Source organism: Triticum dicoccoides, chromosome 2B, assembly GCF_002162155.2.
Source record: "Triticum dicoccoides isolate Atlit2015 ecotype Zavitan chromosome 2B, WEW_v2.0, whole genome shotgun sequence".
NCBI lineage: Eukaryota > Viridiplantae > Streptophyta > Magnoliopsida > Poales > Poaceae > Triticum > Triticum dicoccoides.
In genome coordinates, this window is record NC_041383.1 from 420927229 (window position 1) to 420954389 (window position 27161).

General features: G+C 43.7%; 1 long non-coding RNA gene across 8 annotated transcripts; it reads right to left on the reverse strand.

The window, feature by feature from the left end:
* Positions 1-1020: 1020 nt before the first annotated feature.
* LOC119364001 lies at positions 1021-8893 on the reverse strand. Of its 8 annotated transcripts, XR_005174561.1 has the most exons (10): positions 8139-8893; positions 7662-7774; positions 7284-7376; positions 7118-7178; positions 6894-7028; positions 6423-6528; positions 3427-5190; positions 2576-2669; positions 2209-2320; positions 1021-1583 (listed from the first exon to the last, which is right to left on the reverse strand). It is a non-coding gene; the product is annotated as an uncharacterized LOC119364001 (long non-coding RNA). The 8 variants fall into 8 exon arrangements; XR_005174563.1 differs by having other exon boundaries at positions 7118-7376; positions 8239-8893; XR_005174562.1 differs by having other exon boundaries at positions 7118-7376; positions 8218-8893.
* Between the last annotated feature and the right edge of the window lie 18268 nt (positions 8894-27161).

A 27161-nucleotide genomic window follows, 5' to 3' on the forward strand; every position in this document is an offset into this window, starting at 1 on the left:
ATCTTTGCATTCATTATTCCGTCAAGCATGAACAGCCACCCTAAAGCAAAGTTTGTTTTCATACACAAATTGAGAAGCCACCAAATAATATATGAGCATAAAAGTGCCTTGGCGCGCGTTGCCTGGCTCGGCACGGTGACTCACCGTCTAAAACTTCAATATAACAGAGCGTTTAGAACATCCAAAGGAAATTAGAATAACCGCTGAGAATAAATGTGTTCAGTATATATCACAAACAATACAAAGATATATCAAGAGCAAGGTATAGTTGTTGCACAGGATAACTGAGTTTAATATAGGGCATGCAGATCAAATATATACCAAAAGAACAGTGTAGTTGTTGCCCAGGATAGCCGCAATTTCACTGCAGATCATAAAGTTGAAATTTGTACCAAAAGCAAGGCGCAATGTTTACTGAGGACAACTAATTTGCATCGAGTAGTACAAAACATAAGGAGATAAATTCTATAAACATAGCCAAGTAGTTCATATCAGCAAGTGTAAGAATAAGTGTTACAGGAGATGTTGTATCTGCTTATAAACACAATGAGATAACAAACAATTGGAAACGATGTTCTGGAAACATCGATATCAACGGTACCTTATAGCTGATCATTATTGATAACTCTACTTTCTCTTTCCAAGTTCTGAGGTAAAGCTAATTAGTATTGGATAATACTTGACAGGCTTCATCATCCTACTGATAAATATGAAAACTCTATAAATAATATCATTAGCTCATGAACTTGGGCACTATGAATGCTCCACCTGCGCCGTTGCTGTTATTATCACTAACTGAACCTGGCACATGCTCAATCATACCAGCTGAAGACAACAAATCACCTTACCAAGGTAGATAACATCTGAAGCCTGTCTCTGTGACTAAAAGTAAAATCTTGATAGCTCGCCAAAGTCTGACTACAAAATTAGTAAAAATGAACGTTACCACAAAAATGATGTGTAATTCTACCACAAAAATAATGCATGTAAGTACAACTCAGGGGACCTCATACGTCAGTCTTGACCAAAGCAAGCATTCCTCTTCAAATAATTATTATAGAAGTTGCACATCACATATATCGGAGGAATGCACAGAACAAATGGGATGCGAGAAACATGGCTCGCGGAAGTTCCGGTGATAAAAACACACGGTTCGACAGTTCAGCAGCTGCTCAGATAACCGAATCATCTAATCTACCCACAACCTAGCGCTAGCAGTTGGCAGCTAATGCTATTCGCAGTTAACCAAGAGAGTATCTTGTGAAAATACATTAATTGCATGTCAATGATAATGAACTTCTGACGATATCAATTAGTCATCCACACTATATGGGCACACCACATGAAGTAAATTTTGTGTTTATATAGACAGTCATCGAAGAAGAAACAGGGAGGAGCGAGCTGTGGTGAGCTAGCCGTACCTGCTTGAGCCGGCGCCTCCTCTTGGAGAGGACGGTGGTCTGGTCATTGAGCTTCTTCCAGGCGCCATCCATGAAGCAGATCCCAACGATCGGTGGACTTCCTGCCGCTGGCCAGGTGGCACTACTTATCCACGCTAAGGAGCGACTTGTAGCATCTAGTGGCTGGAAATGATTCACAAAATAATATGAGTTTAAACTGGTACAATATATTTCATTGAAAGTTTCAGAAGCATGGTCTGTTATTGTTTAACTTGTTGTTCTCTGCTTTTAGTACTGCATCCTCATGTTGGGTGTGAACAATAGACCCCGGGGTTCGCCCTCGGAGACAATAGGCAAATGGATGCCATCAACGGCTACGCAGAAACATCGCGGTCCCCAGTAATGGAGGGTGGCGTGATGGTGGAAGTAGCGCTAAACCCGCCTGACAGCTAGTGTGTCCTCTTCATCCCGTTTGTGAATTAGTGAGGACTAAGATGAGATAGAGAGCGTGGTGTGAGATGTCCTTGGCTGCTGGTCGTGCTTTCAGACAGTGTGTCTATCATAAGCTCATATAACACAGGGCAAAGATACAGATGTTCAGGCAGTACTAAGAGAAGCGCATAGTCAAAAGACAGTATACACTATAAAAGTTTGACAACAATGTCGCTCCTTCTTGGTAGCCAGGTACTGCAAATGATGCATCGTATTCTTCATCATATTTGTAAAATTTTAGAGGAACAAACTACAGGGCACTGGAGCAGCATATTTTTTTTCATTGTTTCCTTTGGTAGCAGAAAAGTAAAAATACCTTGTTGGGCCTCTCAAGTAGTAAAAGGCATCACTGCCCTTGCGTGCACATCATGGTTAAATTCGTTCAGAGCCTATTTTTAGAGGCTAAATCTATGGCTCTGCCCTTGAACCTGCATCATACAAAGGAACCACTTGTTAAAACAGTGCTACTATTATTTTCTGTTAAACCTGCCTACTAAAGTGGTGAGACATATTTTGCACAGATCATGTAGGTTAATTGCTTCTAGTGAGGAAAAGGTAAACAATCATGCCAGCCAAAGAAGACATCTTTAAATCTCTGAGTTGCATGTAAATCCATGGTAGACTTTTTCAGTGGAAAACTCCTGGAGTAGATATTCATGACAACAACTCACATATATGTATACCTGGTAGACTTTTTCAGGGAGAAAGAGGAGACCAAGACGAGCACGTGATGGTTGGTGGCGGCCGGATTTGGCTGGGAGGCAGCCGTGAAGGAACCTGGTAGAATAAAGGAAAAAAACTGATTGATTAGCTCACATATATGTATAGTGGTAGATCCAACTTCCAAAGCTAAATGAATTGATAACATATCAATTGATGTTGCGGTCAAAGGTTATTAAGTTTTTATTTCCACAATCACAAGATACATATACATTAAATATTGTAACACACTAAAGCTTCTAGTTACTCACTCCGTTGCAAAACTGGAAATAATCACATACTGGTTCATGTAAGAACCACATCAATTATATCATCATGCTGCCAATAAATCCTGGTTCGCCTTGCTCTTCTCTTTGTTAAATCCATTTAGGCAAAAGACTGATGGTGGTTTCAATTTTCTCAGGACCAAAACATCATCCTCTTCTATACAAAAATATAAAGTAGCAACCCTATCTACAAAATCAAATTAAGTATACTTAAGAATGCAGAGTATCACAGTGTCAAGGAACTGCAGAAATGAGGCTCCAACGCTATACAAATGTGTCAAAAGAAGTAGTCACATACATGAAAAGTAACATATATGTATTCTGCACATGTAGTATTCTTATTATAAATAGGTATACTATATTTGTGAGACTTAGGTATTCTGTGATGGCCAGGTTATCAATGTAGATGCTATACAAACATGATGTGCGTGCGCACACGCGCGCACACACACACAATTTGCTGCTCGAGTTTCAGTCATGGCATACACAATTTGTATGCATCCAAAACCGAAGGTACAAATAGCAGGTAGATGAGAGGGGGAGCTCACCACAATTGTGTTGGGTGGGAGTTGAAGAGGGAGGTAGGGATGTTGGCCTTGGTGCGATGGTGCCGTTCCCAATATTTTGGTCAAGCAGGCAATGCTAAGATCGGAAGCGCGCGTTGCCTGGCTCGGCACGGTGACCCAGCATCTTAAAACCTCGATATAACAACGCGTTTAGAACATCCAAAGGAATTAAAATAACCGAACAAAATAAATGTGTTCAGTATATATCACAAACACTACAAAGATATATCAAGAGCAAGGTATAGTTGCTGCCCATGATGACTGAGTTGAGTATAGGGCATAGAGATTAAATATATACCAAAAGCAAAGTGTAGTTGTTACCCAGGATAACTGCAATTTCACTACAGATCATAAAGGAAAATTTTGTACCAAAAGCAAGCCAAATGTTTGCCGAGGACAACTGGTTTGTATCGAGTAGTACAAAACATAAAGACATAAATTCTATAAAATATTGCCAGGTAGTTCATATCAGCAAGTGTAAGAATAAGTGTTACATGATATGTTGTATCCGCTCATAAAAACAAGAGACAATTGGAAACGATGCTCTGGAAACATCAATATCTACGGTACGTTATAGTTGATCACTACTGATAACTCTACTTTCTCTTTCCACGTTCTGAGGCGAAGCTAATGCAATTAGTAGTGGACAATACTTGACAGGCGTCATCATGATAATATAAAAGTGAGAGCAACATATCATCCAGTTGATACTTGAGCAGGAAAATGATGCAACTACAGTATTATAGATAACTGTGTAATTTGCCTTCAGATTAACAACGTACATGAGTTATTTGGCTGACTAATTAGAAGTTCACGTCACTGATATTACACTTTCTAATAAAAATCACAATGAAGTATAATAATCCACACCCATATCGATAAATATGCAACTTAACATTCCCATGATTTAGCTACCTTTGGATTCAACAATGCAGTTCTTCAGTGCAAAGGGATAAACAGCATGCGAAAAGAAATATTCCAACAGAGAACAGTCTTGCATGGAAAATTAAATAAATGTATCTAACATTCGCCATTATTCACACATATTCAGGCATCCTCTTCCATCGCCACCAAACACAACCAGCAGAAGTCATTTAACAAAAAAGGCTCTGTGTGTAGCCATGAAAACAAAGCACATCATCTTAAAATACATCTGACAAACAGGTAATAACATCCAACCTTGCAATATATATGGACTTGCGGTATATATTACCAAAAAATACAGGTAATAACCTAGAAAGACACATAGGAGGCAACATGAGAACAACAATAGATGAATGTACAACTCAAATTTGATATGTGAGCAGTTCCTGCAAAATTGAAGAACACCACATCATGAGAAAACAAATGTAAATCTAGGTTAATTTTCACTAAAACAGAGGGAAAGCAAGATTTGGGGAGAAGACCTGGGGCACAAACAAGAAGTGGATCAGAAAAAGTTCAAGCACACAGTTTGAGGAATCATGGCGGACCAAATATCATGTTATTATCTATCCAACAAATAAAGATGTACTTTGAAGAACATTTGAGGAGTCAAAAAAAGAAAAATATTTGAAAGGCCACTTAGCTAGCCTAGTACAGGAAGTCAGATTCAAACCAGGTTTCCTCCTGATCCATCCTCATCATATATTTCATCAGGGAAACATATATGATCTTTGGGGCTAGGACCTACCAAAGTCATATACTCTCTCAGTCCTACTCAAGTACCAAATTGAAAGCATGGTCACCAATCTTCTCTCATGAGACCTAGGGCCAAGTAATATATAAATCATCATGATCAATAGCAATAGGCTTTACTGACTGAAGAAAACTGACATGATCTTCAAGACCACATTTTCACCATGAATGAAATTTCATAAAAGGAAGATAGAAAAGCGAGGATTGCAGCTCAGGTCCATTCTCGCTCACTGACTGAAGATAACTGCCATAGTATGAACATACTCCCTCCGTCTGAAAATACTTGTCACCGAAATGGATAAAAGAGGATGTATCTAGACGTGTTTTTAGTTCTAAATACACTTCTTTTTGTTCATTTTGATGACAAGTATTTCCGGACAGAGGGAGTACATGATTCACCGGGTATTTCTATTTATTATTATGATTATCTCTTTCATTCTTGCTGCTGTAAGAGGTTTCATGGTCTGAGCAAGAAAATGTACATTGGAACTACTATCAGTTGGGCATTTGCAGGTTGCTTTTTCAGGGCAGAAGTGAAATTCCTACCAAAAAGTTAGCACCAGACAAACCCCACTAAACAACACTTTGATTAACAGAACTGCAACCACAATAGGTGTACAACCTCCATTTACTTCCTAACAAACCATGTGAGCGATTCAATCCCTAAGATAAATGAATAAGCGAATTATACAACCTCCATTTTCTTCCTAACCAACAATGTGAGCTAGCCATTCCCTATGATAAACGAATAAGCAAGGATTAACCAAACCAAACCAACAATGACACCATCGGGAGACCAAATCAACAACAGAAGCCAATAAGCATCCTATCCTTTCCACACTCTTCCACATGCATCAATCCAACACAAACAAATCCAACCCTCTGTTTATCATGTGTGAATGGACAAACAACTCTCTGTTTCTTGGCAAACAAACCTGAAAGTGCCAACCAAAAACAAAAGAATAAATGGACACCGACTAATCAGACTAATTCAAATGTACCAGAAAAAACCAGACTAAACTGAAGGGCACATGTCTTATTGCATCCACACCTTCCTGACAACACACTATGACGAGCATGTTCTATCAAACAATCCTTACAAACTGACGCCACTATCAAAAAATTAAGATGCCTGAAATAAAGCTTTCTCTATTCGTAATAATATTTCTCCCAGAAATATTACAGTAAATATTACAGTCAGGCTATCTTGGAATAATTACATGACAGGGGGCATCAAGACATCATTATATCAAAATAAAGGAGAAAAACAGAACAGGAAAAGTTTTTCGAGTAATTACTACCTGAAATATCATGATAGTAATTTCGATTGTCCCTTGGTGCTTGACTATTGCCATTTACAATGGATTCATGACCAAAGATCCCTTGCCAACAGAACCGAGAGAAAACCTGAAAAATGACAAAAGCATTGGCAGCACTTCCAGCAACATAAATCACACTATTGTTGCATTCCCTGTTATAACTTTCAGACTGCTCTCCCACACGCGACTAATTCAGGCAATTAGATGGGAACTTAACTAAATAAAAAACATGACCTAGCGGACTATAGAACCTGAATTAATATTACGACAAACTAAATGCAAACGATGTTATATTGGCAGCAGAACATCTACAGTGGTTCCAGTTTCAGGTCAAAGCATTAGTAAGTATATGACCATAAGTATGTGACTGCTAATACAATGTTCAACGTAAGGGAAAAAACAGAACATCTACAGTGGTTCCAGTTTCATCACTGTCGGAAGACTCAATTTCACCTTCTTCCTCTATCAGCTCCTTCCCTTTATCATTTGGAGCAATCTGAAACCTCGGCCTGCGACGATGCGCCTCCATGCCCGTTTCATCTATGAAAACTCTGCCTAGCAGCTCCGAACTCATTCCCTGCCTCAAATCTGCACAAGCCATATCAGAGGAACAAAATTAACTTAGTTATTTACTTATGCCACACACATGTTGTTGTGTTTGTCTTGCAGGAACTTACTGTTGGCTGGGGGTGCTAATATAGCTTGCTCAGGCTCCGGATCAACATACTCTTTTTCAACCTTTGCAACCACATATGCGAGTAAGGTGAACGCCACATGTTAATATCAAATTTGGTCAATAAGGCACATTTCAATATGCATGAACATTCTATCTGTCGTACTAACCGATCTCACCCGCACCGTTAGCCTGCTCATCGGGCTCATTATTCAGGTTGTTTACAACGCAATCAGTGGCTGCCACTTCACCCGTGACAACCTCTAGAGGGGGGCTCCGAAACAGATGGTAACAAGATTGAAATCAGCTAGTGCCCAATGCTAATTGAAACTAAATGTCATCTAACGCGAAGATGCTCACTGAATTTCTATTTCAGCTACTGCTATGTCATCACTTCAACTGGAGCCATCATTATATGCATCTCATAAATCCATTCGGATGAATGCTCCTAATCGACAGTTATCGTTCTAATTTTGCTACTTGCTCACTGTATTTGATCCTAGGCACAAATTGAAACCAAACGGAAGGAAAGGAGAGGGGTCCCTCACCTAGCGAAGTGATTTTCAAGGGAGGCAACAGGCAAAAACAACAACGACAATGACTGGTGTAGGTGTCGTCATAAACATACTCGTATATGTGCGCCTAATCACATCGCTGGCATCTGTTACAATTGTCAGTGAGACATATATTAGATGACAGAAAAGTATATTGTACTCTCTCTCTCTCAACCAATATCAGTACCAAAGCTCTCTCTCTCATTTTCCAGTCAGTACAGATGCAAACCAATTTCAGTACAAAAGCACTACATCTCTCTTCTGTTCTTGCTCACCTCATATTACTCTTCCCTTCCTCACAAATAAAAATAAAGAATATACCCATTGTTGCCTTATCCTAAACCATGGCCACTCTGTCCCAGCGAATTTGTCAATATGCACACATATAAATCAAGCCCACTAATTTGTCCATATGCACACATATAAAACAAACTGAAGAGGAGTTATGAGCAGGAGTTAACAACAGGCTACCTAGCACTCTAGCATATAGAGCTATCCCACTGTATCCTCTCAGACCGTGACACCTCTCGGAGCATAGTCGAAGACAAACCTCCAAAGGTTGAAGACAAACCTTCATAGGACAAATTGACCACCGCAACACGTATCCTTGCAACCAACCGGGAGCAGCAACCTCAAAAACAATAGATCAAGCCGCAAATCAGCCGAGAGAGAGGAAGAGAGAGTGTGAGGGAGGGAGAGAAAGGGAGAGGAACCCGTGGCATAGGCATTTCACTCCTATGGTGTAGCAGTGGCGCGAGATGGGCAGTGAGAGGAACACGGAGGAGAAGGGGTGGGGGGTGGCGCTGGCAAAGGAAGTACTCGACACAGCGCCAAATATCGTTGGGGTTCAGCCTCAACCCGCAGGACCGCCGCCACCAACGCGCAGACAGGGGACATGCCGCTCCCGTCCGGCCCTGTAGACCGCTGGCTCAGAGGAATTGATCCCGCGAGGGGCCAATCCACTGGCCATGGGAGAGAAGGTGAGGGAATTGGGAGAGGGTGGGGGCCGGCGGGGATGGGGAGAGGGTGGGGGCGCGGTGGTGGTGGTGGTGGACGACGGCGACGACGCCTAGGAAGAGTACGGCGAGGGTCTGGCGGGCTGGGCGAAGGAGACGGCGGCGGCGGCGGCGCGGGGAGCTGCTAGGGTTAGGGGTTGGGTGGATGAGGCGTAGAGGAGGAGGAGGGACGAGTGAGTGCGGAACAACGGGAGGAGGCGGCGGCTAGGCCGGGCGCTGGGTTCTCCACGGGAGCCATTGCGTTTTTATACCCCATTATGCGAAATGACGGAAATAGCCTCGGCGGGGAATGGAAATTACACGCGGTGGCACGAACTGAAGGAACTATTCATTGCAACAGTTACCCCTCTCCGATCCGACGGGCCAGGTCGTCCGAAGGCTTGATCCGACGGCCCAGATCCGATCAAGCCACCCGATCCAACAGCCAGGGATCCCGAGCGGTGAGGAGCCGGGAGGATGGCTGTCGATCTTATTTCTCAATTAGCAGCGATCACTTGATATGTGAGCATCGCTACTGTTTACTCAATGGCACGACTGTTGGGCCAAGGTATTAGCACGCTGCTAGCTTAGTATTAACTTGTAGCAGCGCTCCGACATGTCAAACACCTTTAATATATAAGATTACCTTCATATGAAATATATAATTTAAGTAGATCGGTCTCTGCTCCTCCATATTATATAGTGCACCCATGCTTGAATGTTCAGATTTACTAATTAAGTTCATAAGAGCATCTCTAGCAGACCCATATAACGCCGACCCGCAAAACGCATTTGCAGTTCGCGGAGAAAAATCAGCTTTGCGGGTCGAAGCGGGTGGCCGCAGAGTCAGGCCCCGCAAAACAAACGTGTATAAAAGGATATTCGCAGAATATGTTTTTTGCGGGTCGGCTTTGCGGGGTCTGCTCTTGCGCCGCTCCTGCCGGTCCGCAAATATCAATACCACACCACAATACAACAATCATCCACATTACAAATAATTATTCAGAAAAAATATCAATACCACACTACAATACAACAATCATCCACATTACAAATAATTATTCAAATCACCGAATCAAACTAAATAGTTCAATATAAAACTTGTCCCAAATACAAATCACACATGAATTAAATGAAAATGAATAGAAAAATGAGTTTTGTTACTGCCCAACCCTTTGTCAATGGTGTTCAATGCGATCCTCCTGAAGCTGAAAATGGGTGTTTGCATTTTCAATCTCCTTGTAGGTCTGAAAAAAAGCTCTAATGCGGTTAGGGTCTCTAACTGGTTTCACATAGCTACACACATTATCGTAGAAAAACTCCAAGTTCATGCCTCTCTCATCTTCAAGAATCATATTGTGAAGAATAACACAACATGTCATGATGTTTTTCAAGGTCCGCTTGTCCCAAAAACGAGAAAGACCACGGACAGTGGCAAACCTAAATTGCAAAACTCTGAATGCTCTTTCAATATCTTTTCGGACCACCTGTTGCACCCTTGCAAATTCACATTGTTTCCTAGTTGTTGGTTCTTTGATGCTCTCGACAAATGTGCATCAAGGAGGGTATATACCATCTGCAAGATAGTACCTCTTTGTGTATTCATGCCCATTGATAGTGTAGTTGCAAGCAGGAGCATCACCACTAGCTAGCCTAGCAAACAAATGAGACCGCTGCAACACATCGATATCATTGAGAGTATCCGGCATACCAAAAGAGCAATGCCAAATCCATAAATCCTCGGATGCTATGACCTCTAGCACAATTGTGGCACCACGAGACTTGCCACAATACATTTCCTGCCATGCCTTTGGGAAATTTTTCCAAGTCCAATGCATACAACCAATGCTACCTAGCATGCCGGGCCAACCTCTTCTCTCATTAGATGCCATCAATTTTTTGTCTTCCTCGTTGGGTGCCCGAAGATATTCGGGACCAAAGACACAGACGATCACTTTGGCAAACCTACACACTGACTCAATTGTGGTATCTTCACCAATGCGAAGGTACTCATAGGCATAGTTAGCCGGAGTGCCGTATGCAATTACCCTCATAGCTGCCGAGATTTTTTGATATGCACTAAATCCCTTCAAGCCCGCGACATTTCTTCTTTGAGTAAAATACCGACAATTGGGCTCGCAAGCTTGAACAAATTTCACAAAGAGAGATTGGCGCATTCGGTACCTTCTCTGGAAGAGGTGCGGTGGATATGTTGGATTCTCCGCGAAGTAGTCTTGCATCAATATCTCGTTCCCGAGATGGAGATTCCGAGGAATGCAAAGAAGGCCGACGGTCGATCCTCGCCGCCTCTTTCGGTTCTCATCTTCATGCTCCTTCACGGCAAGGGCCACCACCAATGTCTGTTGGCGATTGTTGGCAAGCAGCCTCTCAACATCCAAGTCGTCCGAATCGGACGAATCGTCGAGCAAAAACTTCTCGCACGGGCTCAATTCCATCTAAATTCACAAAAACTGCACGTCGCATTAACCAACTATGCATACCGCTCGGCACAAGCACAATTAAAAACTCACCGGCGGCTCGGGGGCGGTCGATCCCGGGCGGCGATGGCGACTAGGGGCGACGGTCGATCCCGGGCAGCGAAGACGACTAGGGGCAGATCCGGGGGCAGTGCAGCGGCTCGGTGGAAGATGCTAGGGGCGCCCCAGCGGCGTGATTCATCCTGCGGATTTGGCCGGAATCGCCGACGACGGACGGGCGGAACCAATGGCGGGCGACGACAGAAGGAGGTAAGGAAAACGCGCGGGCTGAAATGTCCCTCCCGCCAACCGCTTCCCTGGGATACGGGGCACCGTAGGGGCGAGGCGGAAACCTGCGTATTTGCGGGTTGGGGATGAGATTTTGCCGTGCCACTCAAAAATATTTACGAGTCGGACGCATTTGCGGGGTCTGGTCGGGCAGGATTTTCTGTGTCGACCCGTATTTTGGCGGTTATTTTGTGAGTCGCGACTATATATGGGGTCTGCTAGAAATGCTCTTGTGGGGACCCCGACTCATAAGTCGAGATCACCGAATGTACGAGTACAGTGATCCCGGAGATCAATGCTCACTGAACACACAGAAGCTGAATAACAAGAGTCTTACATCCATACATACCGTTTTACACAAGTAGGACCATTATGGTGAAGTCTTGAGTGTATCATCGCAGCGGAAATCTTCAATAACAACTTGGACCCATGCCATCTGCCTTAACCCTACAGGCATTCTGACTGGGAAGCGTCCTAGCTTGCATGTTCGTCTCCAAAGAACTCTTCTTCGAACTCCTATTCTTCCATGCCTGGCCAATTAAATAACCAGTGGCAAGCCAATGAGTACTTTGAATGTACTCGCAATCAACCCATGTTTTGGTCCAAGATGTAACAATGCATGATATAGGTAAATTTTGCAGAAAGCTAGTTTTGAGTGCAATGACATGTTCAACAACTTGTAAGACATGCATCAGGAGAATTCAAGTAACCATGAGGACAGGTTACAGATATCAACATAAATAGAGTGGGCATCAACCCAACTCAATCATGTCAAGTCCCTTGACTTGACCCAAGTAGTTTTATCAACACACACACGGTTTGTAAAACTCTGGACGTAGTTTAAGCAGCACCACCCAACTGTCCTTGATCGTGGACACGGCTATTCGAATAGTTTTACACTCTGCAGAGGTTGCACACTTTACCCACAAGATTCGGGGAACTTTCGTGTCATCCACGACCCGCGGTACCTCAAGTACCCGGGGTAAGCACCCGATCACTATCTTTCCCTAGACGACACTAACAAGGAATCCACTCATTGTTCCGTATCCTCACGATGTACATCATACGAGACTCACTCGAGATCGTAACATCCGAGAGGGGACGCAATGGTGTATCCGGTGCCCTGTAAAAACAGTCATGGCCGCCCAACCTGGCACGACCCCGTCCCGTGAGAGAGCACCAACTCTCCCCCGTCACTAGTAATGCGGGCTCCAAGCTAGTATCGGCCTAGGTAATCAATAATGCCCTTTCCCATACAAGGATAGAGTGGTTGCGCATGTAATGTTGGACGGTCGACAAATCTTAAATCTAATCCGTTTTGGAAAACAACACACACACTTGCCTTGGTACACCACTTCGTCATCAAGTGGTTACCCATCTCATCATCTCCCTCGGGCATAAGTGGCACCCGACGGGGTTTTTGAAAAGTCTTTTGAAAATACGTTGTCTCCTTCACCATGCATATATCCGTCCCTTTTTGCGTAGCATCTACTTTAGCATCCTATGTACTCCCACCGGCATAGACCTCATAAGAAGGTAGGGTCATGCACAATGCAAGTATCAATGAGGAAGTAATGGTGGCAAACCATCAAGGTGGTTACCACCTCATCATGATTCCGTTGCAACAACAATATGGTGCTATATGACATGCATAAAAAGGGTTTCTCAAACATGGTCAAAGGGCTGCTTTCCTGTTTTAACAAAGTATTCGAGGTCTTCAAATATCTCTGGTCCAACTCCGAGCATTTAGTCTACTTCGTCAACTATCGTCGAAAGCAACCATAATAAGCAACATAACAAGGCAGGAAATAAAAGTGCTCTAAAAATATGAGTTGGACTTTTCTAGGATACCTTTGGTCATGTGAGGGATGACCAAAGTGGTTTCATTAGGATTTGATCAATGGACATCTCTGAACATTTCAATATGCTGGAATCAAGGGATTAATGGATTTGCAAGAAGTGTACAGAAACATTATTTTCAAAAATGAGCAGAGGCACCCATTTAACAAATAATGATTTTAGAAGCATCTAGGAATTGGTTTCACTGGATTTGGAGTTCAAATGATTTCTCTATGAATTTGCAAAGTTGGCTATACATGAAGAAATAGACCATTATTAGAGGTAGTACAGAAAGTATTAGTAAAAATGTTCAAAAACTAAGTTTTGAACTTATAGACATCTAGGATTTTGAACCATGGAATTTGGATCAAAAATGGGCTCTCTGTGATTTTCTAAAGTTCATTACAGAAATGGGAAAACATGGTTTGATAAATGTGTGTGAAGAAAACGTTTCTGAAAAAATGTGCATGTTGCACCAATAGGTAGAGCATGATTTTATGAGTTACCAGAAATTTGAATCATCCAATTTGGAGGTGATATGAATATTTGGGAGATTTTACAAGTTATACAGAAAATAAAAAGGAACAAGGTTTTTACCCAAACGGCCTGGATCTGGGCGGCGACAGCGTGCACTGGGCGAGACATAGCGGGGCAGCGCACTGGGCCGGCCCACCGGCTCGGCCACGCGGGCGATAGGGCGACGTCGAAGGCGTCATTGCCGAAGCCGTCTCCACTTAAACAGCGGGGCCCGCCCACTGGGTCGCTGACGCGCGGGGCCCAGCTGCAGGTCGCCTTCAACCTCCCGCGCGCGCTCCAGCCGCGGGGAGGAGCGGCTCCCGCCGGCGATTGCTGGGGCTACAGAGCGTCTTCGGCGACGCTCCGCGCACCGGCGTGCTCAGGAGGCCACGCCGCACCCATCCATGTGCTGCACGCATGCCTTGGAGGGCTGCAGCAGCGATGGCTTGGGTGGCCGCGGAGGAGGCCGTCGGCGAGGTTTGGGACTGCGTGGCAGGCGCGGGGAGGAGGGAATGAAGTGCGGGGCGAGTCGGCGGTGGTGGTGAGGGGGTGCTGGAGTGGTCTAGAGGGGAGGAGGAGGAGTGGTGGGCACGAATTTAGGCGGAGTCCGGCGGCTCGGCTCCGGCCATGGGGAGCGACGGAGGGCTCGGCGAGAGGGTTGGCTGGATCTGGGTGACGTACGGGAGGGAGAGAGGGTGAAAGGGCTCCAGAGAGAGGCCTCGGGCGGCCTTATATAGCGAGGTCGTGGCTCACCGTGGACGTGGCCTATGGGCACCCGCGGAAATGGCCGCAGTGGCCACGGGAGGAGGCTCGGGGCTGTCTACGGCGTTCGTGGGAGTCGAGTAGGGCGCGAGGAAGGAAGAGAGGGAGCGGGGACGGGTCAGAGGCATCGCGCGTGTGAGGCTGCCCATTGGAGCTCTCGGGCGGCCGGCGCGCGTGCGAGCTGGGGCAAGAGGAGGGAGAAGGAGGAGGGGGCCGACCAACTGCCGTGATGTGGACGCCGAGGCGCATCGTCGGGCGTGCTAGGGAGGCCCGAGGTGGCCGGAGGTGTTTGGCAGGGGGCGGCTACAGTGCTAGAGCGCACTGTAGCGCGCTCTAGAGCGTGCAAATGGCATGCCATGGCATTTTATATGCCTTGTGGGCGCGGCCACTAATGCCTGGTAGCTCTAGGAGGGAGTAAAGAAGAGGGGAGGGGCATTCGATGCCATGGTGGCCACTGGAGTGAGGAGGGAGGTGAGAAAGGGAGAGAAATGGGCTTGTCCAGAGAGAGAAGGAGAGGGTTTCACCCACCAATGATTTAGCCATGGCCATGCTAAACTTACTAGAGGTAAAGGGGAACTAGGAGAGGCTCTGGTAAAAAGTTGGGCTCAAGGAGAATAGTGTAAGTGGTCAAAATGGTGATTTTTGAAAAGTGACAGAAGGTGTTTGATGCAAATTTGGGCAAGCAAATTAACTCCACTTGACATGAGAATTAACAGGATCAAGTGTCACACATAATTGAGGTTGATCACCAAGTTGGAGCTCATTTGGAGGAAGTTGACAATGCAACTTTGGTAAACCCTAGAATTTAGCAAAAATGGCTTTACCAAGATTTAGTCATGCAAATCAGTTCTCCTTGATGCACCACTTGGTGTTGTGTCATCATTTGGGGATTTGAACATGTACACAAAAATTCAGATCAAAAGGACACACTTGGCAATGTAGAGTTGTTCAAATTTCAAAATGGACAGAAATGGTTTTGAGGGGATTTCATGGGGTTATACTATTCTCTATGACATGATACTTGTCAAGATAATCAAACATGTCATATGTGACATGATAGAATTTTCTTGGAGTTTTTGGAGAATATTTCCTTTGTAAATATTTCAAAAGCTTGAAATATCCAGAAAGGGTTTTTGAGGGATTTGACCAATATTTTGAACATGACCGTGTGTTGAAACTCTTATATATGGACAATATATGTCCACTGAGTTTCCCTAGGTTTTCCCCAAATATTTTCAAAGCATTAAAATAATTTTAACCTATTAAAGACCATTTTTGGACTTAAGAAAAAGCCTTTAAATAAAATAGGAAAATAACTTTTAAAATTATATTTTTGTGGTTTCTGGGTCTCCTATATCTAATAGGAGTCAAATATACTCTTTGAAATATTTTTCATACCCAAAAATCAAGTACTTGCAGTGCAAACCTCAATTCAGGGGTTTTTGGAAAACTAATTTTGGAAAATACTTTTTGGCCAAATTATTTTTGTAAGAAAATTCTATATTGCTCTATACACATGGCATGATCATTGGGTAGAAGCTTGGGGCAAGGAGATGAAGTATAGAAGGTGGAGTTGTGTTGACTTTAAAGAGCACTTGAAAAACACACAGAGAAAACCAACTCCAAATAAAAGCCAATTGATGCAAAAGTTTTTGTCAAACCACACTTTATCATGATTTATTAGCTCAAGTGTTGTGGCATGAAAATCAGGGTGTGACAGACCTAGCCCCCTTACAAGAATCTCGTCCCCGAGATTCCCAAACTAGGCGCGGAAAGGGATACAGAAACTTGGATCTGGGGTAGTCTTCAAGTCCTCATGTTGCTTCTGCTTCCGTGTAGTGCTCCATTGAGCTTGAAGTACTTGATGGTCTGGCTTCGTGTATGACACTCTTCTTGATCCAGGTTGCTAATGCGTAGCTCGCGGTAGGTTAGATTGGGCTAGGGGTCGATGGCTCGGTGGTCAATGACCTCATAGAGATCGGGCAAGTTAGGAAGTTGGAAACACTTCCGGGGTTGTGATGCATGGAAAGCGTTGTGCACATCAGGTAACTCCGGTAGCAACTCCAGCTGGTAACTGTCTTCTCTTCGTCTCGTAGTGATCTCAGAGGGGGTTGTTAAATCTTGGAGTGATCTCGAAGGGGGCCGATGAATCTTGGTGTGGGTCTCCTTGTCATGGAAATGCTTGGTTCCTTGGAGAGGAGTGGCTCGCAGATACACCTGGTCTTCAACGCGGAGGTTTACTTCTTGACGATGGTGGTTGGTATAGTTCTTCCTCCTTGGCATGGCGGTCTTCAAATGTTTCCTAACCAGCTGATCGATTCTTCTTCCATCTTCAGTTAGACGAATAGGTCACCAAGTAAAAGTGACAACCAACATGACCAAGTACTCCATGAAGTTTCTGTTCATCGGGGTACATAAGGTAGGATGGGGGTATTGGTGGTGGTCATGGTTGAGTATGGTCCAAGGTGTTCTTGATCTAGAGTCAAGACTCACGGTCATGGTCCGACCATGTTGTAGCTTGGTAGGGCTTAAGGGTTTCAAGGATTCTAGGGTGCGAGTGAATGTTTATCCTTGAGCACAATTCCTGAGATGCCAACTGTTCTACCTAGTCCTCTAAACAGATCACCTTATACTGCTGAAAGCATCATTTCGTATAGGTCAACTCCAATCATCACTCATGCTATTCATATCCTCATGACTCCCAAGAGGAGGTCTAACAAAATCATATATGTCTACAATCCCCAAACTCATATGTATGTCTACCCCTAAAAATCCATGGGTAGAATATATAAGCTACTAAGCTTGAACGTGACAATCCAAGTGCTCAGCCTATTCTTCCAAGGTCTAAGATAAAGCACCTCTATCCTAAGGAAACACGTCGTAAGCCACTCCAAGATCTTGTTTCCTTCCTATGAATCAACTCCAATAGCCCATTAACTTCCATCAATCACTGCATAATCCATTTAATTCTACAAATCCAATGGTTATGGTGTTCCACATGATCTCCTAAGGTTCCTATAATCCCCAAACACTTGAAAGGGCTACCTTGCTATAGTCAGTCCACCAATTCCCATTATCATGGTCAAGTAACCTCCAAGGTCAAGTTTATATCAATTCCGACAATTAATCCAATCTCCTAGTTTATTGTCCACCGAGAAACATGGTATCATGATCAAGATTATCGGTCTAATTCCAATTTACTCCGAACCATGTAGACTTACTCAACATCTATACTCAACTAGCATCACCTATTTAAATCCAAATCTTGTGTCCAACGAGAAATTCCACACTTTCCCTCAAGTCATTATCGTAATATCAACTATCACCTATCAATATCCCCTGCCTAAGACAAATCCTAATACTTCCAGAATTCCAGCTTGCGATCATAATTATCCAATTTACTCAGGGGTAATGAATGCTATGCTACTCTATAATCATGATCCCACCAAGTTCATCTACCAACATGAAAGCCTCATAATCCACCAAATAGTCTCGGACGATTCCTCAAAGTCATTGATATAAACTCACCAAGTCATTTGTCCTCTGTTCCTATATCCTTAAATTGGTCTTCCCTATGGCATCGTCAGTTTTGGTGCTATCTTAGGATGGTAATGTGCTCGTTCACTATGTCCACTTGTTTCCTAATGAACCCTAAAATCCTACTAGCAGCCTGCATAGATGACCTGGGCGCTGCTAGTGTATTTATTAGCAGCGTTTAAACACAACAAACATTGCTAACATGGAGAATACAAATTCCCTACAGAATAGCTTAGCAACCATGTATAAATCTAAAAACTGGATATATCACTAGGGATGATGTACATTACATGCATACAATTTTTTTATGTCACAAAAATAACAACATCACCATGTTATTCTCAAACCAGACCCCCCCTTCCCCCTTTGGACGTATATATACCTCGCTACTTCATCTCCCGTCAGGTCGAAAGCAACGTGTATCAACACTTATGTTTTGCACTTTGAAAATTTAACCACTCATTCAAGTTGTCAGATATTGACACCATGCAAGGTTTCAATTTCTTCCGACGAGATTACAATTTTTTTATAATTCAAAAAGCATTTCTAGATAAACTACGTACTTTTTAAATTATCACACATGAATGTTTGGATTTAATTAAGTTCATGAAACAAAAGCAAATGAACAACACCAAAATTTGGTAGCATGAGATTGGGAACACACACAAAAACATAATTGTGCTTGTGCACAAATATCCTAAAAGCATACTAGCAGCGTTCTTGTAGTGTGGCGGATGCTGCTAGTGATCTTTTTGCGCGTTTGTATGCCCTAAACGCTTCTAACATGAAGAATAAGAATTTCCAACAAAATAACTTAGCAAACCCGTATAAATTCAAAAATTGGATATATCAGTAGGAATGGTGTACATTAAATGCATGCAAAAAAAATTATGTCACAAAATAACAACACCATCATGTCATTCTTAAATCGGACACTTGCCCCCCTTGGAACACAGATATATCTCGCCACTTGATATCTCGTCGGGTCGAAAGCAACATGTATCAAAACTTATGTTTGACACTTCAAAAATTTAACCACACGCTCAAGTGGTTAGATATTGACACCATGCAAGGTTTCAGTTTCTTTCGACAGTGTTTCAAATTTTGTTATAATTCAAAAACAATTTCTAAATGAACTACGTAGTTTTCTAACGCACACGAATATTTGGATTTATGAATTAAGCCATGAAACAGTAGCAAACGAACAACAACAATTTTGGTAACACGAGACTGAGAGCACACAAAAAAAACATAATTGTGTTTGTCACACTAAAACCCTAAAAGCATACTAGCAGCATGTGAAAGGATCGATATAGTTGACAATAGGGGGGGGTGAATAGGCAACTGGAAATTTTTAGCTTTTCTTTACCAAATTAAACTTTGCATCAAATTAGGTTGTCCAGATATGCAACTAGGTGAGCAACCTATATGATGCAACACCGACAAGCACACAAGCAAGCAAGGGATACAACACAAATAAGCTTGCACAAGTAAAGGCACGAGATGACCAAGAGTGGAGCCGGTGAAGACGAGGATGTGTTATCGAAGTTCCTTCCTTTTGAGTGGAAGTACGTCTCCGTTGGAGCGGTGTGGAGGCACAATGCTCCCCAAGAAGCCACTAGGGCCACCGTATTCTCCTCGTGCCCCCACACAATGCGAGATGTCGTGATTCCACTATTGGTGCCCTTGAAGGCGGCGACCGAACCTTTACAAACAAGGTTGGGGCAATCTCCACAACTTAATTGGAGGCTTCCAATGACACCACAAAGCTTCACCACAATGGACTATGGCTCCGCGGTGACCTCAACTGTCTAGGGTGCTCAAACACCCAAGAGTAACAAGATCCGCTAGGGATTAGTGGGGGGAATCAAATTTCTCTTGGTGGAAGTGTAGATCGGGGCCTTCTCAACCAATCCTGAGCAAATCAACAAGTTTGATTGGCTAGGGAGAGAGATCAGGCGAAAATGGAGCTTGGAACAACAATGGAGCTTGGGGGTGGAAGAAGTAGTCCACTAGAGGAAGAAGACACCCCTTATATAGTGGAGAGACAAATCCAACCGTTATCCACTTAACCAGCCCGCGACCTGCGGTACTACCGCCCTAGACAAGCGGTACTACCGCAAGGGCTCACGGTACTACCGCGGCGGACCGTGGCACTACCGCTGCTATGGCAGGAGCTAGCCCAGGCCTGAACCGCAAAGGCTGAGGGCGGTACTACCACTGACGTGGTACTACCGCTCCCCCTTGCAGTACTACCGCAAGGCAGGGATTGGACTAGCCTGGGAAGGGCGCGGATGAATAAAAATACATTCGTGCCAACTTCCGCTGAAAATCAAACAATGCAAAAATCCGACACGGTAGTACCGCACATGGCATGCGGTACTACCGCGCAGGGAACGGATGTAAAAAATTACATCCGCCCTACTTCCGCTCATGTTGTTGTGCCAGACCAGGACTCACGATACTACCGCGCGCATGGGGCGGTACTACCACGTAGGGCGCAGATGTAAAAAATTACATCCGCCCCAACAGACGCACGAGCGACTGAGTCTGGTCTGAGGCCACGGTACTACAGCTCCTTAGGAGCGGTACTACCGTGGGCACCTACGGAACTACCGCAAGGGCGTGCGGTACTACCGCGGGGGCCTGTGGTACTACCGCTCCTAAGAGCAGTACTACCACATGCCTCAGAACAACAACACTAGGAATCCTTCTCTTTGCATATATATGAAGAAAACGGAGGATGCTCCAAAGCGCAAAGGGAAAGGTGGTACAGAGGGAGTAAACGTGTACGTGATGATTCCACCCGAACCTTTCCAACGCGGACCCCCTCTTAATAGTACGGCTTTCCTACGACTCAAATCCACCGAAAAGAAACATAGAAAAATGTCGTCTTCAATAGTCTTTGAGGGGCACCAAACCATCTTGTGCCTAGTGACGAAACGTCTAAAATACTCAAGGCACACGATTAGTCCGCAAAAGCATTGTCATCTATCACCAAAACACCTTAGGGCTAAATATGCCCTTGCAATCTCCCCCTTTTTGGTGGATTGATGACAATATGAGATTTGCACAAGGGGACATAATATAGAACATAAGCAAACCCCACATCTCTAAAATATAGACGGGCTCCCCCTAGATGCGTGCTATCTAGATAAGTGCTTTGGACTGCACGACACGTATACTAGGATCAAAACTTCCCCTATATTTTATAGGCAATGCATATCTTGCAACAATAAGGCTAGCACTACACAAGATAGTAAATATGAGCATAACATAAATAGCACAATATATCATGAGCTCAATAAGGTACGATAGAGTTCATATGTCTTACACCATATGATAGATCAAGTTTCACGAGCAAACTAAGCCAAAGCAAGCAAGGTTCAATGGAACAAACGCGAGCAAAGCAAACACAAGCACGACACAAGAAGCACGACACAAGACTCGCAAATCCCTACTGAGGGAGTCCTAGATTAGGGGGTCCTCGGACAACTGGACTATATACTTTGGCCGGACTGTTGGACTATGAAGATACAAGATTGAAGACTTCGTCCCGTGTCCGGGTGGGACTCTCCTTTGCGTGGAAGGCAAGCTTGACAATTTGGATGTGTAGATCTCCTTCTCTGTAACCGACTCTGTGTAACCCTATCCCCCTTCGGTGTCTATATAAACCGGAGGGTTTAGTCTGTAGGACAAGAACAATCATAATCATAGGCTAGCTTCTAGGGTTTAGCCTCTACGATCTCGTGGTAGATCAACTCTTGTAATACTCATATCATCAAGATCAATCAAGCAGGAAGTAGGGTATTACCTCCATCAAGAGGGCCCGAACCTGGGTAAACATCATGTCCCTCCCTCCTATTACCATTAGCCTTAGATGCACAGTTCGGGACCCCCTACCCGAGATCCGCCGGTTTTGACACCGACACTGGTGCTTTCATTGAGAGTTCCACTGTGCCGTCACGGTAAAGCTTGATGGCTCGTCTTATTGTCAAGGACAACATCACCTCTGGGGGAGCCCTGGCTGTAGGCCAGACTCTCCGGCTGGGCGGCTTCGTCATGATCACCCGTTCGGCCGCCGTTCCAACGATGACTTCTCAAATCATCAAAAACAGCCTCCATGTCAGCTCGGAATTCACTGAGCAGATGGGTACAATGGAGGTCCCCTCCCTGAACGAGCTCTTGGATCGCATCGCCGCCATGGGAGTCGCTATGGACTATGATCGGATCGGGCTTCAACCCGACCAAATGGGGATTAACTCTCTGCCGGTCACCCATCAGATAGCGGTGGTGGAGGAGCAATGCAGCAATTCTTCCTCTACTCTGAGGACGAACTATGTCCGAATTCCCGAGCTCTCTGAGCCGGATACCCGTCTACGGGAGGACATGGCTCAGGCTCCGAACCTAGAATCGGGCAGTAGGCCAGAAAAATTGGGTAACATCCCGGAGTCCGAGCTGCCAAGTGATGTCTACTACACAACCTTCTTCTTGTAGACGTCGTTGGGCCTGCAAGTGCACAGGTTTGTAGGACAGTAGCAAATTTCCCTCAAGTGGATGACCTAAGGTTTATCAATGCGTAGGAGGCGTAGGATGAAGATGGTCTCTCTCAAACAACCCTGCAACCAAATAACAAAGAGTCTCTTGTGTCCCCAACACACCCAATACAATGGTAAATTGTATAGGTGCACTAGTTCAGCGAAGAGATGGTGATACAAGTGCAAAATAGATAGTAGATATAGGTTTTTTTAATCTGAAATAATAAAAACAGCAAGGTAACTAATGATAAAAGTGAGCGTAAACGGTATTGCAATGATAGGAAACAATGCCTAGGGTTCATACTTTCACTAGTGCAAGTTCTCTCAACAATAATAACATAACTGGATCATATAACTATCCCTCAACATGCAACAAAGAGTCACTCCAAAGACACTAATAGCGGAGGACAAACGTAGATATTATGGTCGGGTACGAAACCACCACAAAGCTATTCTTTCGGATCGATCTATAAAAGAGTTCGTACTAGAATAACACCTTAAGACACAAATAAACCAAAACCCTAATGTCACCTAGATACTCCATTGTCACCTCAAGTATCCGTGGGCATGATTATACGATATGCATCACAAAATCTCAGATTCATCCAACCAACATAAAAGTAATTCAAAGAGTGCCCCAAAGCTACTATCGGAGAGTCAAGAACGTGTGCCAACCCCTATGCATAGGTTCCCAAGTGTCACAAAACCCGCAAGTTGATCACCAAAACATACATCAAGTGGCACATGATATCCCATTGTCACCACAGATAATCACGACAAGACATACATCAAGTGTTCATAAAAGACTCAATCCGATAAGATAACTTCAAAGGGGAAACTCAATTCATCACAAGAGAGTAGGGGGGGAGAAACATCATAATATCCAACTACAATAGCAAAGCTCGGGATACATCAAGATCGTGCCATAGAGGAACACGAGAGAGAGAGAGAGAGATCAAACATATAGCTACTGGTACATACCCTCAGCCCCGAGGGTGAACTACTCCCTCCTCGTCATGGATAGCGCCGGGATGATAAAGATGGCCACCGGTGATGGGTTCCCCCTCCAGCAGGGTGCCGGAACGGGCTCCCGAGTGGTTTTTGGTGGCTACAGAGGCTTGCGGCAGCGAAACTCCCGATCTATCTTCCGTTCTGGAAGTTTTAGGGTACGTAGGTATATATGGGTGCAGGGGGTACGTCGGTGGACCCTCGGAGTGCTCACGAGGTAGGGGGCACGCCCAGGGGGGAGGGGCGCGCCCCCCACCCTCCTAGGCAGCCCGGGTATCCCCTGACGTGCACTCCAAGCCCAACAGATTGGTTTCCTTCCAAAATTAACTTCTCTAGTTGATTTCATTCCGTTTTGACTCCGTCTAATATTCCTTTTCCTCAAAAGACTAAAATAGGCATAAAACAGCAAATCTGGGCTGGGCATACGGTTAATAGGTTAGTCCTAAAAATAATATAAAAGTAGGTAATAAAGTCCAATATTGCCTAAAACAGTAGATAAAGTAGCATGGAGCAATCAAAAATTATAGATACGCTGGAGACGTATCAAGCATCCCCAAGCTTAATTCCTGCTCGTCCTCGAGTAGGTAAATGATAAAAAAGAATTTTTGATGCGGAGTGATACTTTGGCATAATTTCAATGTAACTCTTCTTACTTGTGATATGAATATTCAGATCCGAAAGATTCAAGACAAAAGTTCATATTGAGATAAAAATAATAATACTTCAAGTATACTAACTAAGCAATTATGTCTTCTCAAAATAACATGGCCAAAGAAAGTTATCCCTACAAAATCATATGGTCTGGCTATGCTCCATCTTCCCCACATAAAATATTTAAATCATGCACAACCCCGATGACAAGCCAAGCAATTGTTTCATACTTATGACATTCTCAAAACTTTTTCAATCTTCACGCAATACATGAGCGTGAGCCATGGATATAGCACTATGTGTGGAATAGAATGGTGGTTGTGGAGAAGACAAAAAAGAGGGAAGATAGTCTCACATCAACTAGGCGTATCAACGGGCTATGGAGATGCCCATCAACAGATATCAATGTGAGTGAGTAGGGATTGCCATGCAACGGATGCACTAGAGCTATAAGTATATGAAAGCTCAACAAAAGAAACTAAGTGGGTGTGCATCCAACTCGCTTGCTCACGAAGACCTAGGGCATTTTGAGGAAGCCCATCATTGGAATATACAAGCCAAGTTCTATAATGGAAAATTCCCACTAGTATATGAAAGTGACAAAATGAGAGACTCTCTATCATGAAGATCTTGGTGTTACTTTGAAGCACAAGTGTGGTAAAAGGATAGTAACATTGTCCCTTCTCTCCTTTTCTCTCATTTTTTTATTTGGGCCTTTTTTATGGCCTATTTTTTCGTCCGGAGTCTCATCCCGACTTATGGGGGAATCATAGTCTCCATCATCCTTTCCTCACTTGGGACAATGCTCTAATAATGATGATCATCACACTTCTATTTTTCTTACAACTCAACAATTACAACTCCATACTTAGAACAAAGTATGACTCTATATGAATGCCTCTGGCGGTGTACCGGGATATGCAATGAATCATGAGTGACATGTATGAAAGAATTATGAACGGTGGCCTTGCCACAAATACGATGTCAACGACATGATCATGCTAGCAATATGACAATGATGGAGCATGTCATAATAAACGGAACGGTGGAAAGTTGCATGGCAATATATCTCGGAATGGCTATGGAAATGCCATAATAGGTAGGTATGGTGGCTGTTTTGAGGAAGGTATATGGTGGGTGTGTGATACCGGCAAAAAGTGTGCGGTATTAGAGAGGCTAGCAATGGTGAAAGGATGGGAAAAAGTGCGTATAATCCATGGACTCAACACTAGTCATAAAGAACTCATATACTTATTGCAAAAATCTAGAAGTTATCAAAGCAAAGTATTACGCGCATGCTCCTAGGGGGATAGATTGGTAGGAAAAGACCATCGCTCGTCCCCGACCGCCACTCATAAGGAAGACAATCAATAAATAAATCATGCTCCGAGTTCATCACATAACGGTTCACCATACGTGCATGCTATGGGAATCACAAACTTCAACACAAGTATTCTTTAAATTCACAACTACTCAACTAGCATGACTCTAATATTATCACCTTCATATCTCAAAACAATTATCAAGCATCAAACTTATCTTAGTATTCAATGCACTCAAAAGAAAGTTTCACATATCTTGAATACCAAGTATATTAACATTAAGCAAATTACCATGCTATTAACAACTCTCAAAATAATCTAAGTGAAGCATGAGAGATCAAGTTTCTTTAAAACAAATCCACCACCGTGCTCTAAAAGATCTAAGTGAAGCACTGTAGCGACCCGACCCGAATGGATCAAGTCTCTGTGCTCCGATGTCATCCCTGGATCAGTAATGCTGACACCACACAGTACTTCGAAGGATTTATAGCAGGGTATCAATCACACACTTATTACATCGTTAGTCCAGAAGAGGACTTATTACAATAATCATGGCTTAAGGCCATCTAATAACGATAACAGCGGAAGACTTGGAAGATAAGTGAGTCCATCAACTCCAACGGCATCACTGAGTATAGAACCACGACCTAAAAGCACCTTACTCGTCGTCTAAAAAGTCTGTAACATGAAAAGTTGCAGCCCGAAAACGGGTCAGCACATGGAATATGCTGGCAATGTAACACATAGAGAGAAATAATGAGTATTGGCTATACTACATGCATATTTGGCTGGTGGAAAAGCTCTATGGTTACAGTTTTTGCATAAAGCCAGTTTTTCCCTACTACAAAGGAATAAATTTATTTAACTATCATGGTGGTTGTTAAACATTGAGAATGGTTGACAGCATCCTCAATCCCAATTAAAAGTACTCATTTAAAACCCAACAATATTAATTAGAAGTAACATGTTGAGATTCAACAGGATAATCCAAGTACTAGATACTCAAGACGTCCATAACCGGGGACACGGCTAATCATGATTAGTTTGTACACTCTGCAGAGGTTTGCGCACTTTTTCCCACAAGACTCGATCGCCTCCGCTTGGTTTCTCGCACTACATGGTGTTTAAGAAACGGATGACCGAGACATAGTCTTTCAGAAGCGCTAGCACCTTACGATGGGTGGACCGGTACACCTACATCCCCTACATCTGCTAGTCCACCACTATAAGAGTTCGCACGACTTAGTCAACTATGCCAGAGCCCATAATGGCTTGTGGCTGCACACGTAAGTTACTAGTATGAATTATCTTATGATCCCTTTGAGCCTAGGTGGCGGTCCGAAGAAATACAGGCAAGTCCTGCTAGAAAACAGGTGCCTCAATCCACCCAGATGTGTATTTAAGTTGCCACCTTAGATAAACCATTAATAACAATCTCACATCTGTCATGGATATTCACTCACCCAATCCACGTCTACTAGCATAGCATAGCATATTAAGCAAACGCAGAAGTAACTCCCAAAGGTTTCATAAGTAATACAGGTAATAGGTACTACCTCAT